Here is a 19,113-nt window from a genome sequence, read left to right as displayed (position 1 = left end):
AGCTAAAAAATAAATCTTGCATGATGCATGTGACCCTAGGTGAAAATTTGTGAATTCAATGGTATAAACTTGTGTTTTTCACGCTTCCGTTCCTTCAATTGGTATTAGAGCCACTATATTTTCCATTTAGATTGTTGATTATATGATTTAATTGTGTGATTTGATCATGAGATGATTGATCCATTGTTGGTTGCAATGGATGTGTGGCGACACACATGGTGAAGCCACCATAGGTTGCGGCAACAAAGGTTCTTCAAGGTGGCGCAAGGTTTGCTTTTCAACTTACAATTGTTGTATGATTGAAAAGCTCATCCTATGTGTAATTAAATTGTTTAATTATAATTTTAATTACACAATTAAATTATGATTCAAATCAGAATTTTTAAGGTTGTTTGAATGTGATTCAAATCTGAATTTTTAAATTTATTTGAATGAGATTCAAATCTGAATTTTTAAATTTATTTGAATCATATTCTAATCTGGATTTTTAAGTTTAATATGAGATATTCAATTTAATTTAAGTATGTATGTTTTATTTAATTGTTAAATAGTGATATGCATGATGGATGATCATGGACCATAAAAGACTAATGTGATTGGATTTATTTCTTTTATGTTTCTTTGGGATTGTAAATTAATTTATTTATTTTAAATTATTTTAGGCATGTATTATTAAGTTTGTAATAATTTTTTGTTGTAATTTCATTTATTTAAGTTCTTGCAAATTCGCGTTGGTATGCCAAGGATTACTATGTAATAATGGATTGCAAGAAGTTCAAGGAGGTCAAGAGCATTGGTGGGACCAGTGGGAGGAATTCAAGATCAAGTGTTGATTATGTACTCCTTCAGCAACTCTTGTAAAATGAATGAATGAAATGCACCTAGGAATGCCCTGATTCAATTCTTGGTGGCTCAGAATTGAATCCTTTAGAAAGTCCATGATCATACCATATTTATTTATTGTCCATGAATGTATGAGATGTATGTGAATGTATGCAGTATATGATATATGCATGCTAAATGGATAAAGTGCAAAGTGAGACCTTAATAGTAATTAGGATAACCATAAAATCTTCCAAACAAATAATTAAGTTGGATATGCTATAATTAAAGTAATTATAATATGAGCCCTCCATTGGGGCAATTATTTTAAGAAATTTTAAATAGTTGCATAAGATACAATTAATTTAAGAGATTTTCTTAAGAATAATTGTTAAGCATGAGATGTTGTAAATATGTAAATGGTTTGGTGGCCAATATTGGATGTACCTAAGGACATTAAAATTATTTGCATAATTATTGGCTCAATGGGATCAACTTAACTAATGCAAGATAAGTCAATAATGGATGTACCTGAGATTTTGAGCATTAGGGGCTAGGTAAAGGATTGAACCTCACATGAGATGTGATGGGCAAGGAGTTGCTCACTTATAGTTTATTGTAATTCCAATAATGGATGCACCTGAGGATGATCAATAGAATTATAAGAATTCAATCACCCACTAGAAATCCATCCAACTAGGATTTCCGTTTTCTATTTTGGAAGTGTAGGATTTGCTAAGTTAGTGGGAGGACTAATTTGATTAAAAGACCATAATTATTTTGGTTAATTACATGATACATTTACTAATTAATCTGGTTATTTTTTGCAGTTAATTTTCTGATACAAATGAGCACAGACCAACCACCACCATCCAATATCCTTGCAAGCATACTTGATCGCAATAGGTTGACAAGACCTAATCTGTCTGATTGGCTAAGAAATTTGAAACTTGTCCTGAACCTTGAACATATAAGATATGTTCTAGATTCAAATGTTCCTGGTCCCTTACCTCTAGAGGCCACTCAAGAGGAACATGAAACTTTGGACAAGTGGAAGGAGCATGATATGAGAGCTAAGTGTTACATGCTTACTTCCATGAGTAATGAGTTACAGAAGCAGCATGAAAACATGCAGAGTGCGAGTGAGATCCTCCTTCACCTACAAGAGTTGTATGGTAAGCACAATAGGAATGCTAGGTATGAGATATCTAGGCAGCTATTCCGCATGAGGATGTTTGAGGGACAGAATGTTGGGGATCATGTCCACAAGATGATTCGGCTGATTGAGCAGTTGGAACATCTTGACTTCAACATGGATTTCCAACTATAGACGGATTTAATCCTTCAGTCCCTTCCTGAGTCTTTTGAGAATTTTGTGACAAATTTCCATATGACTCAATAGGAATGCACCTTAGCTGGTTTACTCAACATGCTGGTTATTGCCCAAAAGAATATGCCAAGCAATAAAGGAAAAGAGGTAGCTTTGATTGCATCTTCTTCTACTGGAAAGTCCAACAAGAAGAAGGGCAATATGAAAAAGAAACCTCAGATTCCTGGTCCTTCTAAGAAAATAGCTAAACAGAAAGGGAAGACTAAAGCTGATGGAGGCAAAGGAAAGTGTTTCCACTGCCAGAAGGATGGGCACTGAAAAAGGAACTGCCCAGAGTATCTTGCTTCTCTGAAGGACAGGAAGGATACACCTTCGGAAGTTATGTCCATATCTTGTTATTTAGATTCTGATGATACTCATAGTTCATCTACAGCTTGGGTTTTAGATACTGGTGCTAGTTCTCACATTTCTAATGATATGCAGGAACTAGCAAATAGTAACAGCTTGCATTCTCAAGATGTTAGAGTCCGGACTGGCAATAGCTCAACTATTGAAGCTTTAGCCATAGGATCTAAATCTTTTTACATGTTTGGACATGTTTGGTGTTTGGATAAAATTTTATATGTACCTGATGCTTTTAAGAACATTATTTCTATATCTAGTTTGACTAGAAATGGCTATGAATTTCAGTTCACAGATGATGTTTGCAATATTGATTTTGGAAATAAATATGTTGGTTCGGATTATATGAATGATGGTCTTTATTGTTTGGATAATAATGACAAACAAAAATAGAATACAAGTGATCTAAAAGAATGCAATAACATGGTGAAAACCAACTCAAGTTCAAAATATATTTTGCACTTAAGGTTATGTCATGTTGCAGAAGATAGAATTACAAAACTAGAGAAAATGGGGATTCTATCCTCATTGGGCTCTGAGCCTACTCCAACTTATGAATCTTGCCTTTAGGGTAAAATGACTAGATCACCCTTTGTTGGACAAGGGCTAAGAGTTGAAAATATTTTGGAGCTAATACATAGTGATGTATGTGGTCCATTTAAAGAAATGGCTAGAGGGGACTTTCATTATTTTATTACCTTTACTAATGATAAATCAAGGTTTGGGTGTTTGTATTTGATGAAATACAAACATGAATCCTTTGAAAAGTTCAAAGAATTAAAATCTGAAGTAGAAAATCAAACAGGAAAGAGTATTAAAGCTCTTCGATCAGATCGTGGAGGTAAATATTTGAGCACTGAATTTGATGAATACTTGAGAAAGCACGGCATTGTTTCCCAGCTGACTCCTCCAGGAACGCCACAACTAAATGGTATATCTGAAATGAGAAATCGTACCTTATTGGATATGGTACGTAGTATGATGAGCTATATTGATATGCCAATCTCCTTTTGGGGATTTGCATTAGAATTAGCTCTGTATATTCTGAATAGGATTCCATCAAAATCAGTTTCTTCCACACCTTATGAGATATGGTATGGAAGAAAACCAAGTCTTAAGCATGTTAAGATTTGGGGTTGTCCAGCTTATATCAAAAAGCTGAACACTGATAAATTGGAAACCAGATCAAAAAAAGGTTGATTTGTTAGATATCCAAAAGATAGTTTTGGATATTATTTTTATTTGCCTACGTCACAAAAGGTTGTGATAAGTAGAGATGCCACATTTCTTGAACAACAGTTTGTTCAAGAAGATGGCAAAGGAAGGCAAATAGAGTTGGAATTGGAGAATTCTGACCAACCAACAAATCAAATGGATATAGATCCATCTAGTCAACCTATACCCATTGATAAAACATCTACAGTTGTTCCCCATAGAACAACCAAGGTATCTCACCCAACAGTGAGATATGGTTTCCTTCATGAAGAAGAACAAGAGTTGTCTAAGTAGATCATGGAGATGATCCACTCACCTATGAATAAGCTATATCAGATATAGACTCTTCAAAATGGATTGATGCTATGAAATCTGAAATTGATTCCATGTATAAGAATCAAGTTTAGGATCTTCTTGACCCACCTGAAGGTATTATACCTATAGGGAACAAATGGGTTTTCAAAAAGAAAATTGGTTCTGATGGAAAGGTAGAGACCTATAAGGCAAGGCTAGTAGCGAAAGGGTTTTGCCAAAGGCAAGGAATCGACTATGAGGAGACTTTCTCGCCTGTTGCCACGCTTAAATCAATTAGGATTCTATTAGCAATAGCTGCATACTATGATTGTGAGATTTGGCAAATGGATGCCAAAATAGCTTTTCTTAATGGATACATTGAACAAAACATTTTCATGGAACAACCTAGGGGTTTTGAATCCCAAGATGGTTCCAAGATATGCAAGCTAAAGCAATCCATTTATGGGTTGAAGCAAGCTTCGAGGAGTTGGCACATCCGTTTTGATGAAGCCATTAAATCCTTTGGTTTTATGAAAAATGAGGATGAGCCATGTGTATATAAGAAGGTTACTGACAGTGCTATCACTTTCCTTATCTTATATGTGGATAACATACTGTTGATGGGTAATGACACAGGTATGTTGACAACTATAAAGATATGGTTGTCAAATACATTCTCCATGAAAAACTTAGGGGAGGCAACCTATATTCTTGGGATTCGCATCTATAGAGATAGAGCGAAAAGAATAATTGGTTTATCCCAAAGTCTATACTTGGAAAAGGTGTTAAAGAGGTTTAACATGCTTGATTCCAAGAGAGGATTATTACCAGTGAGACATGGTATCCACCTTTCTAAAGAGATGTCTCCAAATACACCTGAAGAAAGAGATAAAATAGCCAGATTCCATATGTTTCAGCTATTGGAAGTTTAATATATGCAATGTTGTGTATTAGGCCGGATATCGCATATGCTGTTAGTTTGACTAGCAGGTATCAATCCAATCTAGGATTGGAGCACTGGATAGCCATCAAGAATATCCTTAAGTACTTGAGAAGAACTAAGGATTTATTCTTGATCTATGGAGGTGGAGACTTGCAATTGGATGGTTATACTGATTCTGATTTCCAATCAGATATCGATGATAGAAAGTATATCTCTAGATATGTATTCATTTGTAATGGAGGTGCAGTCAGTTGGAAGAGTTCCAAACAGAGCACGACTGCAGATTTCACTACCGAGGCTGAGTATTTTGCTACATCAAATGCTGCAAAGGAAGCTGTTTGGATAAAGAAGTTCGTGACAGAACTTATAGTAGTTCCTTCCATTGAGTCAGCAGTTCCACTACACTGTGACAATAATGGAGCAGTCATACAGGCTAAGGAAACAAGGTCTCACCAAAAATCCAAACACATAGAAAGGCGCTACCACATTATTAGAGAAATAGTTGGGCGAGGCGATGTAGCTATGCAGAAAATAGCATCAGCTGAAAATCCAGCTAAAATTCAGCTGATCCATTCACTAAGCCTATGTCACAGACTTAGCTAGACCGACATCTTGAGAAGATAGGTATAAGATATTGTAATGAATGGCTCTAGTGCTAGTGGGAGATTGTTAGTAGTATGCCCTAGAGCATATCATTTTGTATGTATTTTGTACATATTTTTAATAATAAAAGGCATTTCCACTTTTCCACTTACATAATATATTTATGTGTAACAGAAAAGGTACATTGATATTTTGTTAGAAATTCTGTTCTTAAGTTTTTAAGAATATGAGTGACAGTATTTCTAGCACAAAGTATCATAAATAGGTTCACAATCGAGGATACTTCATAATAAGGACATGACTTATCCAGAAAGATTGTATTCATGTTTGTTCCCAAGTTATTTATATGAGATATAAATAAGATGGAATGGCAAGTCTCATGCCATATGACAAATATGATAGGTACTTATAAATGATAAGTAGGCCGAACCAGTGACACTTATTACAAGCACATGGAGTTTACTCTTATCAATGTTTTGTCATAAATCATATCAGTGCATATAATCTTTAGACCAGAGATAGCACGGTTATCTTGTATATAGGTAGTTTGAGTTTGATACGGGTTTCATACTTGTACTGTGTATGGGTATATGGGCACGTGTTGGCTCCTACTAGTTATATATGGAGGTAGGTGTTGATCAAGATGGAATCTGTTCCTCTAAGTGAATAGAGATAAAACCCTATGTTCATTTAATTATTCTTGATATTTCAAGTTCCTGGCTAGGACAGATAGATTTAATTAGAAAAGAGTTTCTGATGAGAAAATCTTTTTAATCAAGAACTGGAATTAAAAGAGAACATAATATTCATAGCAAATGGAGTTTGACATAAATCATGACTCCATCTTGAGTTGGGATTTTGTAACAGAGAGATTATAGTGCATGGTAACATATGATTATAGGTTCATTTAAGGTAAACCTTATTACTAATTGGGTGGCCATAGAATGCTATGCTAGGTGTTAACCATGGTCTATGAGGTGCATAAAATGATTTAGAGAAATCATTTATGGTAAGACAGAGTTCTGATGATATTAAGAGTTGATATCGTATCTCATTGCCAATTAGTGATGAGCCTAGTAAATCACACAAATACATAAGTTATCACCTAATTAAATATGATTTAATTAATTAATTAAAGAGTTTAATTGATAATTAAATAGGTTTGGTTTGCAATTAGATTACAAAGTCCCTAGCATGACTTGAAACCAAATCTAGATTATTGGATGTATATTATAAGTTAAATTTATATTTAAAGTGTTTAAATATGAATTTAATTAATGAGAAATTAATTAATAGAGATTAATTAATTAATTTCTATTTGATATAAATTAATTAGGAGAAGAGAAATAATTATTTTGGGTTAAGAACTCAAAATTAAGACACAGGGGCATTTTGGACATTTCGCTGTGTGACACGTGGCACCACGAGATGGTGACACATGGCATTACACATAAGCTTGCCAAATGTCTTTTAATCATGTAAGATGATTAAAATTAAGATTAAATATAGGTTTAACACTTGGCACAATGTGATTAGGTCACTTAAACCTAGAGCTAATCAAAGGCTGACATGTGACAAGGGTTTAATGTGTTAACCTAGCTATATAATTGTTGTTATGAGAAAATAAAACACAACCAGCAGCCACACTCCTTTGTCATGCCATTTTGAAGCTCTGCCTCTCTTCCTCTTCATCTCTCATCAATTCAAAGAGACTAGCCATCAATCTCTTGAATTAAAAATACTACAAATTGTTTCTAATGTCCTGTTTTCACCTCTAATCTCTTAAAAGGCATAACTTAAATTTATAATTAATAGAAAAAGCTTTAGAAACTGTTCAAGGGCTGTCATAGGTGTTCTTGGTGTGGACAAGCTAGAGGGACAACATTTGGTGTCCTGAAGACGAATCTCAAAGGCGCAAATACGCTGCAGTGCATCAAGAGGTTATTGTAATCATTATTGATTTAATCTGATTAATTTTAAAATCTTAAATAGCAAATACAGATCCAAAAATATATTAAAAGAGTTTTAATATGTTGTTTATCATTGAAAACAAATAGTTAAAAATAAATCTTACATGATGTATGTGACCCTAGGTGAAAATTTTTGAATTCAATGTTATAAACTTAGGTTTTTCACACTTCCGTTCCTTCATTAGGGACTACAGATTGCAGTGCTGCCCATATGAATGATCATTGACAGACAACATATGTCTGAGATGGTTATTCTACTGGCTTTATGCCTACCCGTTGCTCCCAACGTTACATAAATATGTAATTACTTCAAAAATTTAGTAAAATTTTATATGGAATAATTTCAATTATTAGTTTTTTTTTTAATTATTATACCACTAAGCAGAAATGCTTAGTGTGATGCATTATTTCCTTGCATAGGTACAGGAGACTACCACCAGTAGTCGCAGCAGTAGCAATAGACTCTAGCTAGGATCTTGACCAGATCTACTAGAATATCATTGTCACCTTAGTAGTTTGTTTTGGTAGGGCTCATGTATATTTAGGTTTTTGCATTTTGGTTATTGTATGTAAGTAAACTAAGTACATCATTTTGTGAATGTAAATAAATTGTAAATTATTGTATATAAATTTTATATTAATGTATAAAGTTTATATGAATGAAATGAAATTTATCTTATTGAAAATTTATATGAGCAATGATGTGATGTATGGATATATGAAATGGACATAAATTGTTTTTAACAGATAAATAAGGAAACCCACCATGCAGTAATAAAATAGAGGAGACTCTATTTGGGTCTCTGTAAAAATGAAATGGGATAAAAAAAATTTTTTTACGCGTAAGATAATATAATTAAATAGACATTAAATTAATGTTGTACACGACAAGATAGGATAGGGTGCTCCAGCACTGAATGTAGCACACCTTGTTTGACTACACTGTAGACGAGTGAGGGGTGTTACATTTTTTGATATCAGAGCAAAGGTTTAGGTGTTCCTATGTATAAGTAGACAGAAAGATATAGTGTGTATAACATGCATGAGCCCTTATTTAGGAGTCGAGGTGACACTAATACAGATCTGTTCTTTGTTTATTTTATAGGATTGATGGAGTCTGATCCTTCTGAGAAAGGGTCCTACAGACCTGAGGAGGAGAAGATTGGTAGTCATGCACCTGTCCGCAAACAGAAGAGAGGAGTCATCTCGTGGTGCTGCAAGTAGAGTGCAGCAGGCATTTTTGGAGCAGATGGCTCAGATGCTCCACCAGTTTACTGGAGCCACCCTACACAACAATCTCCGCTAGAGAAGTTGAGAAAATATGGGCCGTCAATTTTATGGATAAGAAGGAAGACGACCCAACCGGTGCTGAGCATTGGCTAGAGCAGACTGAGAGAGTGTTGAAGCAACTACATTGCACACTAGAGTAGCAGTTAGAGTGCACTTTGTCATTACTATAAGAAGAAGCCTATCAGTGGTAGGATATGGTGTCCAGAGCGGTACAGCCGACAGCGTTTACCTGGGAGTTCTTCTTGACTGAGTTCAAAAAGAAGTATATTAGTCATGTATACTTAGAGGCTCAAAAGGGAGAGTTTTTAATTATGAGGCAAAAACAACTAACGGTCTCAGTGTATGAGAGAGAGTTTGTGAGGCTTGGTAGGTATGCACAGGAGATAATGCCTACAGAGGTAGACCGATGCCGTAGGTTCGAGGATGGGCTAAAGGATAACATTAGACTTCTAGTGACGGCACATGGGTATACAGACTTCTCCCAGCTAGTTGTTGCAGCTCTTAATATAGAAAGAGTATGAAATAATGAGCAGTCTCGAAAGGATAGACAGCGAAAGAGAGGTTATGGGCAGGGCTAGTCCAGTATAGCAGAATCTGAGAGTAAGAGGCCCAAGGGTTCCCAGGGCCAGGGCCAAAGATAGAGGTCTCAATTTAGCCAGAGAAGAGGACAGTCTAGAGCATCAGTGGGGAGTTCTCCTGACACAGCAATAGGGGGATTAGCCTCCATACCATTGTGTACCCACTATGAGAGGAGGCACCGAGGGGAGTGCCGACTGTTGACTGGGGGATGTTTATGACATGGAGCTACTAATCACTTTCTATGGGATTGTCCCCATCGGAGTGTTCCTACTGCCCCACCATTGACTGAGAGATCCAGCCCCGTAGCTCAGAGGGGTTGACAACCCATGAGACCAGAGGTGATGGGTACCTTACAGAGACTAGCTTCTGAGACTATTGATTGACCCAAGGCCCGAGTAGCACCACATGTATACACTATGAGGGCATAGGAGGATCCAGATCCAGTAGATGTTGTCAGAGGTATATTCTTTCCTTATAATATTTTAGTATATGTATTGATAGACCTAATATATGAGATGAAAGAAGATAGGTGCAATTCCTCGACTATTTACACTGGGTAAATTTTTGGGATGAAATTTTATTTAGCGAGGAAGAATTATAATACCATCACTTTAGGTAGTCTGTACATTCTATTATTCCGACGACTAACGTTTGTTTAAACAGCCAGGATGTCTAGAACTACACTCAAACTAGACTAAGGAAACATAAATTGGCTAAATAAAGACTAAGTAAAAATAAAGAAAAGTAAAAGAAGCGAAGTACAATTTGGTTAAACGAGCCAGGGTCACGGCATTGGGTAACCGTATTGGGAAGCGATTATGAAGATAGTTGCTGACCCCAGACCCGTGAAGAACCCTAGGAAATAATTTTTGGGACTAAATTAGAGGATTTATGAAAATTAAATGACATTAAAAATATCAAAGAAAATTCAAGAAAATTATTTAATTGGTACAGATAAAAATAGCCCGATAAGTAGAATGAAGGGTATTTTGGTCATTTCAATCCCAGAGTTAAATTTTGACCTAAATGTCTATCAAAAAGAGTGAGAATGAAATAATTAAAATGAATTAAATTATGAATTTGTGTAATGAAAAATCAGTAGAGAAACAGAAAGAAAAGAAAATTTAAATACTAATTACGACATCAGCATACATGATGTCAAAAAGGGTTAAATTAAAATTTTAACCAATTAAAACCTAACACCTAAATTTAAATGGATAAATATGTGTACAAGAGACAAATTGACCAAAAGAAAATCCATCTTCTTCCCTAGTTTTCTCTTATGGCTGAACCATGTCCCTTGAAAGCTCCCACCATTTTTGTTCTTGCAAGCTTGAAACCCCCTCCATTCTCACCCCAAAAATCCTAAGTCCCTTCACAAAAAAAAATTTATATTACACCTTGAGGAACATAGTGGCAGCCAAAAAGCGAAGGAACAGTGAAGTTTAGGTAAGATCAAGTTGGTCACAGGTGAGGTTAGTGCACTAAACAAGTTTCTTTCCTTCTTTAACTAGTTTAAGCATGCAAAACTAAGTGTAAATTTCATGAAAATCAAAAGAAAACCTTGAGTATATAGAAACTTGAATTTCGGAAGCTTTAGGAAGTGAATGGAATTCATGGTCTTGATAGTTTGATTTGGGTTAGTGAAGTTGATTAATGAAGTTTAAAGTAGTAGAAATTGATTTGCATAGATGAATGCATGAGATTAAAACTTTCAAATTAGGATTTGTGATCATGAATTGGGGATTTTGTGTCATGCTTGAAATTGACCTAATTGAGATGAATTATTGCTTACAGAAGTGCCATGAATGCCATGTTGATGGTTGCCGAATCCACCAAAAATTAAATTAACTAAAATTGCCAGTAATGAAATATTTTCTCCAGTAAGTGGTAATCCAAGTTAAACCCTATAGACTAAGTTACTAAATTTTGTGCACTTGCGTAATAGAAAAAGAGCAAAAGTTGGGGTGGGGGGGGGTGGGGGGGGAAGGTTGTAACACTAAATCAAAGGAAAAGAACTAAATTTAAATATGAAACTCTTAATTTAAACAAACTTTAGTCCAAGGTGATTCACATTCCAATGCATGACTCGATCATAGACAAAAGAAATACAATTATCTCTTATTGAATACTTAACGTAGATTTACCAAACAGCGAAGTAAAACCTTTAACTTCCCTATACTCATCAATTCAAGCCCAACACTCTTGTTGACTCTAATTATTAACTGAATTGATATTAAGCAATCCTCATAAAATTAATAACTGCTTTAAGCACCGGAAGTAGTTAAGCTGAACAACGACTTATAAAGCATAAACCATTTAATTTATCCTATTGTTTCCTTAGGTTATTATCGAAAACTTAGATCACAATAAAAAAAACCTATTGTTTCCTTAGGTTACACAACATTTACTGATTATGAAGATGAAATAGCAATTGATCAAATCAAACAATTAACTAATAGGCCTTTTTAGCAAATCATTCAATAGATCAAAAACAATTAAATCAGGAAACAATAGATGCTCAAAAAGGTATAATTTAAATTAAGAACCTGGTCTCATAAATCATGCAGAAGAACTAGAATCCCTTGAACTGAATTTAGAACTTAACCACTCATGTTCATGGCTTACAGAAAATTGATGAAAAATAAAGAAGAAATCTAAAAAGAGAATAGAGAATAAATAAATCTAAAAAGAGAATAGAGAATGAAGGTCTTCTATGGTCTTCGAAGGTCTGAATGGTGTATTTCGGCTGCTGCCCAAAGATAGTCTTTATACTCAAAAACCTAATCCAAAAATAAGAACCAAACTTGGAAAAGTTTTGAAATTTAAAAGACATATTTTTTGCTCTACAATCACGGCCTTTTTTCTGCCACTTCCCTTTCGAATCTGTCTCTACCTTCTTCAGGAAAGTTGTAGCCCTATTTCTTAGCTTTCCAACGGGTACTCATTTGCACAAATCTGAGGTTTACAACCCAAGTTATGGGCCAAAAATTGAGACTGGTTTTGATAGAGTATCCAGCCCATAATGATGACTTCATTGCCATTTTTAACAATTAAAACGGCCTCATCTCGCTTTTAGCCCTTCATAGAAATTGTAGAGGTGGCTCTTAAAGTTCAATTGGGCTTGGGTTTGCTTCATTTGGACCTCCAGAGTTCCAGATACAAAATAAATACTGAAACTGGTGGTGGCACATTAAGTCTGGGCTTTTGTATTTGATTCGCAACTAGTTTTGACAACCTTAGAAACTGATCTGGGCTTTAATCCCTCTATCATTTGTAGTGCTCTGACTTAGCTTTCCAACGAATTAAATAGCATTAGATTCGGAGACCCACAACTTTAGAAACACCTAAAAATACAACAAAGATCAAATTAATGCAAATGCTAAAAATTTCTCCATTTAACACAATTATTACAACAACTATCTAAAAATATGCCTAAATGATAATTATACTTTAATCAACTAACTAAAAACACTAAATGTGATTAGAGTAAAATTAATAAATTATGCACTTATCAAATTCCCCCACACTTATTCCATGCTTGTCCTCAAGCATGACTTAAACTCTTAATCAACTCCACTTAGAAGTTCACTTAACTTCACCCTATCACAATATTTTCCAACAAAAGATTAAAAGTTTGAAAGTAAAGGCAAGTAAGGTAATAACTATCACAATAAATTCTACCGACACCATACCAATAAATCAATAATTCTCCAACACAAAACAAAAGGCTTGAAATCAATTAAGCTCACACAATTAAAGTTCCATAAAATTTTAAATCAATACATACCAAAACACAAGGCTAATTTATCAAGGCACAACAATTATAGCTCTTTGGAAATCTTAGAGGAGATAATTTTTTTTTTTTAATTGGTACTTCTCTCTCGTCACAGTTACTTTTTTTTTTATTTTAACCGTCACCTTCAGAAAAGTACCTTGCTCATATCCTAGCTAGCTTTTGGCTTGAGCATCGACATGGGGTTCATGAAGACCCCTGGTTACTTTGCTTAACTAAAATAGCGGAGCAATTTTCAAGTTCAGCCTGTTATTTCCCCCAATTTATGCATCTACATATTATAATTGCCCTGATCGTTAAACAAAGTTCTGAAATATGCATGACACTAGTTTAAAGGACACATAACTAATTTTTTCACCATTAAATCAAGCCTAAATGATTTATGCAGGAAAAAAAAATTGCTCTATGGTATGGAGAAGAGGGAAAATCTATCATTAAAGTTACTATTACCTTGCCTAAAATCTCAAAAATTCAATCTAAAATACAAAATTCATTTCAAGGACAAAGTAATCCTCTCCGAAAGTTAATAAAGAATCATGAATCAAGCTTATGAGAACGATTTTTTTTTTTTGCAGCAATAAATATTTCTCATCCCCCACACTTAAAACTTACATTGTCCCTAATGTAAAGCCCAAATACAAAAGAAAAGAAAAAAAATGCTAGAAAATAAAATAAAATAAGGGAAAGAAAACAAATCTAATTGTGGCTAACAAGCCACCCATGGGTTACCTCCTAAGAAGCACTTTTGTTTATTGTCTTTAGCTCGACATGGCAAAGCTCCTTAATCCACATAAATTGGGTCACTCAATTTGAGCTCCTCCACTGAATGTTCCTGAAACCCATCATAAAATGGCTTGAGTCTATGACCGTTGACCTTGAATACTTTGTTAGTTCCTAAACTTTGAACTGCACCATAAGGAAACACATTAGTAATAACAAAGGGTCCAATCCAACGAGAAGGCAACTTACTAGGCATCAGCTTCAATCTGGAATTATACAATAAAACTTTTTGCACAACCATAAACTACTTCCTTAAAATTAGTTTTTCATAGAATGCATTAGTCTTTTCTTTATAGATCTTAGAATTCTCATAAGCCTCAAGTCGAATTTCCTCTAATTCCTGTAATTGTAATTTTCTTTCCACACCAGCAGTATCCAAATCCAAATTACAATGTCTAGTAGCCCAATAAGCCTCATGTTCTAACTCAACAAGAAGGTGACACAACTTACCAAATACCAATCTGTAGGGGGACATACCTATGGGTGTCTTATAAGTAGTCCTGTAAGCCCACAAAGTATCATCAAGTCTAAAGCTCCAATCTTTTCTATTTGGCTTCACTATTTTTTCCAAAATGGACTTGATCTCTCTGTTAAACACCTCTGCTTGCCCACTTGTTTGAGGATGATAAGTTGTAGATACTCTATGGAAAACACCATATCTCCTCAATAATGCCTCAACAGTTCTATTACAAAAATGCCTCAATAGTTCTATTACAAAAATGCGTGCCCTGGTCACTGATCAAAGCTCTAAGAACTCCAAACCTGCTAAAAATGTTTGACTTGATAAAACCTACAACAGCTTTAGAATCATCAGTCCTGGTGGCTTTGGCTTCCACCCATTTTGAAACATAATCAACAGCAAGTAATATATAAACAAAGCCAAAAGAAGAAGGAAGTAGACCCATAAAATCAATACCCCACACATCAAAAATCTCCCAAACAAGTATTGGATTCTGAATCATCTCATTCCTACGGGTTAAACTTCCTGTTCTTTGACATTGTTCACAATTTTTGCAAATCAAATATGAATCACGAAATATAGTGGGCCAGTAAAAATCACAGTCTAACATTTCTCTACCTGTTCTTTTGGGTCCAAAATGACCTCCACATGCATAGGCATGACAAAAAGCGAGAATGGATTGAATCTCATTATCAGGAACACATCTCCTAATAATTTGATCTGAACAAAATTTGCACAAATACGGGTCATCCCACACATAATATTTACCCTCACTTTTCAATTTCTCTTTCTTGGTTCTACTCAAATCAAAAAGCACAATCTTAGTAACCAAATAATTCACCAAATCAGCATACCAAGGGATCATACCTTATAATTTAAATAATTGCTCATCAGAAAAAAGTTCCTATAAAGGAATTGGCTCTTCTTATGTCACTAATATTCTCAAATGATCTACTACCAGGTTCTCAGCTCCTTTCTTATCTTTGATTTGAAGATCAAATTCTTGCAGCAGAAGGATCCATCTAATCAACCGTGGTTTTGCTTCCTTCTTTGCCAAGAGATACTTCAATGCTGCATGATCAGAAAAGACAATTATTTTAGAAGTAAGCAAATATGACCGAAATTTATCTAAAGCAAAAACTATAGCAAAAAACTCTTTTTCAGTCGTAAAATAATTGCGTTGAGCTGAATTAAGTGTTCTGGATGCATAATAAATCACATGAAACAGCTTCCCAACATGCTGCCTCACATAATTTCAAATGGTATGATTGGACTCAGGAAAATAGGGGGTGATGTCAATGCAGATTTCAATTTGTCAAAAGCCTCCCTGCACTCTTCACTAAACTCAAAAGAAACATCTTTTTGTAAGAGTCGAGACAAAGGCAATGCTATTTTAGAGAAATCGCTAATGAACCTACGATAGAAACCTGCATGACCAAGAAAAGAGCGTACTTCCCTCACAGTTGTGGGGTAGTGTAAGTTCACAATTAAATCAATTTTAGACATATCCACCTCAATACCCCTATTAGAGACAACATGACCCAAAACAATCCCCTGTTCATAAAATAACACTTCTCATAATTCAAAATAAGATTTTTCTCAATGCATCTCTCAAGAACAGAAGCCAAATGAAGTAAACATGTATCAAATGAATCACCATACATAGTAATATCATCCATGAACACCTCAATGCAATTATTAATGTAATATGAAAATATGCTCATCATGCATCTCTGAAATGTGGCAGGTGCATTAAAAGCCCGAAGGGCATCCTTCTAAAAGCAAAATTTCCAAAAGGGAAAATGAAGGTAGTCTTCTTTTGATACTCTGGTGCAATCACAATTTGATTATATCCAGAAAAGCCATCAAGAAAGCAGAAATAAGACTTACCTGCTAACCGCTCAAGCATCTGATCAATGAATGGGAGTGGGAAGTGGTCCTTCCTTGTTGTTGAATTCAGCTTGCGGTAGATTATGCACATTCGCCATCCACTTTGAATCCTTATTGGAACAAGCTCATTATCTTGATTTTCTACCACGGTGACTCCTGATTTTTTTGGCACTACTTGGACTGGACTCACCCATTTACTGTTTGAAATTGGGTAAATAACTCCTACATCCAGTAGCTTTAAAATCTCCTTCATCACAACCTCTATCATCTATGGGTTTAACCTCTGTAACACCCCTATGTTCGGTAGTGCGTTTTACTATTCCAGTGACCAATGTCTGTCCAGACAGTTAGGATGCCTAGAACTACATTTAAATGTAGTGAGGAGACATAAAATAATGAAATACAAGAAAGGAAAATGCAAGACAAACAAAGGAAAAATAATGGCAATGAAATGAAACTAAGTTAAGCGAAGTCGACCGCAATGATGGGTGACCGCAGAGAAGTTACTACGCGAGCAATAGCGACCCGATCACAGAGAACCCTCAGAATTTAGTTTTCAAGACATAATTAAAGACTTATTAAAGTATAAATTTTATTAGAAATATCAAAGAAAGATTAATTAATTAGTACAAAGAAAAATGAGAAATTGAGAAAACGACAAAACTCAGTGTTACCGAAAAATCGGGAATGCAACCCGAATAGGGGCATTGTGGTTAAATGACACTCCGAGTTTCCTTTTGACCTAAATGTCCATTAAAAATAAATGATATTAAACTTTGACAATGTCATAAAAAAATTAAATTATGGTACATAATGTAAATAGTGGAAGAATAGTGACAAAATTGCAAAATTGGAAACTTTGGATTATTAAATCATTAACCAAAATTTAGTGCTCCACTAAACCTTACCTACACACCTTGGGCAGCAATAAGGGAGCAAAAAAGATAAGTTTTGGTGAGGTTTTGAAGAAGTCCAAAAGAGGTAAGTGGTTATTTTCAATCCTTGTTTCATTAAAAATGTAACTAAGGTTGTGATTGTTTGAATTATGGAAGAAGTTTGAAGTTTGATGAATTGTTGGGGATGGAGTATTTTGGCAGCCATGAAACCTCACCATGTACTGCTTATTTTTGTATGTAAATGGTAGTTTGGGATGTTGATTTAAATGTTTAATTGTATTAAAGTTGAATTCCATGTGTGAAGTTTAAATATTAAGCTTGAAAAGTGAAAATGGAAGTTGAAGTGTATGTGTAATTTTTGGACAGCCTCAAAATGGAAATTGGTAAGGTTCAAATTCACGAAATATTGGTGAAATATTATACAAAAATTTGGCAGCATATATGTGTGTGGAATAGTAGTGATAGGTATGTAATTTGATGATGGAAGTTTGTGTGATAACTAGAAGTATTTATGACATACATTATTGTGATTGAACATTGTGAATGGTGACTGCATTTGGTGTATTTGAAGTGGTTATATTCTGTCCAAGTTGACCTATAATCTGTCCAAGTTGACCTATAATGTAGAGAATTGAATGGTTTTGGTTAGTGCCAAATGCAGAATAATGGTACGGGAAGTGAAAATGTAATTGGTAAACATGTGTTTGGTTTGGTGTTTGAAAAGGATGTAGAGGGCAGTGTACAAATGGACCTATAACCTAAGTGTGTGGCTCCAATTGGTATGAGGCCAATTGAAGGTGAAACTAGGCACAAAATGTGCCAAATTTCATGAAGAAAGCCTACCTAAATTCTGCCTAGAAGGTGACTCGAAAAATGACCAAATCCGGATCAGTGACTTAAAAGCCTGAAAATTGACCATTTGAGCAGCAGTTAGTGTTTTGGCCATAACTCACTCAAAACAGGTCCAATTGACCTAAAATTTTTACCATGAATAGTTTAGACATAGATCTATAATTCTTATGAAGCACCAAAGCCCAGAAATGGTCAGAACCAAGCCAAATAGCTTGCACAATTTCAGGTACCAAAACTGACCGAACCAAAAGTGACCTAAAAATGACCTAAGCCTACCATTTTTGTGCATTCTACCCAGCATTGGTAAATTGACCATATCTTGGTCTATACAACTCAGAATGACCTGAAATTTTGCCCTGCGTGCAATAAGACATAGACCTACAAGTTTGTAGTTTGGACTAATACCCAAAATCCGAGGGAACTAGGTCATCCGGCTAGGTCAATATAGTACACTAAAATCCGATAAATTGCAATAAAATGCAATACACTTGGAAATGAAATTAGTAACATATACTAACACTAAAGGGGCTACAAAATGTGACCTATTGGTAACATTAGAATTGACTCACTTAGAGTGCATCAAGGGTCAATATTATAGGTTGACTAATGAAATGAATTGAAGGGAATAGTACCAAGAAAATTTAAATATTAGATTTTATTATTAGAAATGAATTCATTGAGTACTGAAACACTTTAAATTGTGTGTTTCAGTTGAAAAGGATATTGAGAAGCATAAGGAACATTGAGTCAAGGCCTAGAGGTGACTCAAACCAGGTTTGTGCACAATACTTTTTATATTCACTACTTTTACTAGAAAATTTATTTGGAGAAATGAGTTATGAATAATTTTTTATTGTTTTGGCTTTGGGAATCTTATTTGGAAATTATTGTGTTGCCTACTTTGCAAATGGAAATTTTGAGCTAAAATATGATTTGTGATTTGTATGAAATATTTAAATATTGTGATTTAGAAATTGTTTTGATTCACACT

The sequence above is a fragment of the Hevea brasiliensis genome, chromosome 2 (assembly GCF_030052815.1).
Source record: "Hevea brasiliensis isolate MT/VB/25A 57/8 chromosome 2, ASM3005281v1, whole genome shotgun sequence".
Lineage (NCBI taxonomy): Eukaryota > Viridiplantae > Streptophyta > Magnoliopsida > Malpighiales > Euphorbiaceae > Hevea > Hevea brasiliensis.
This window is presented reverse-complemented; position numbering follows the sequence as displayed.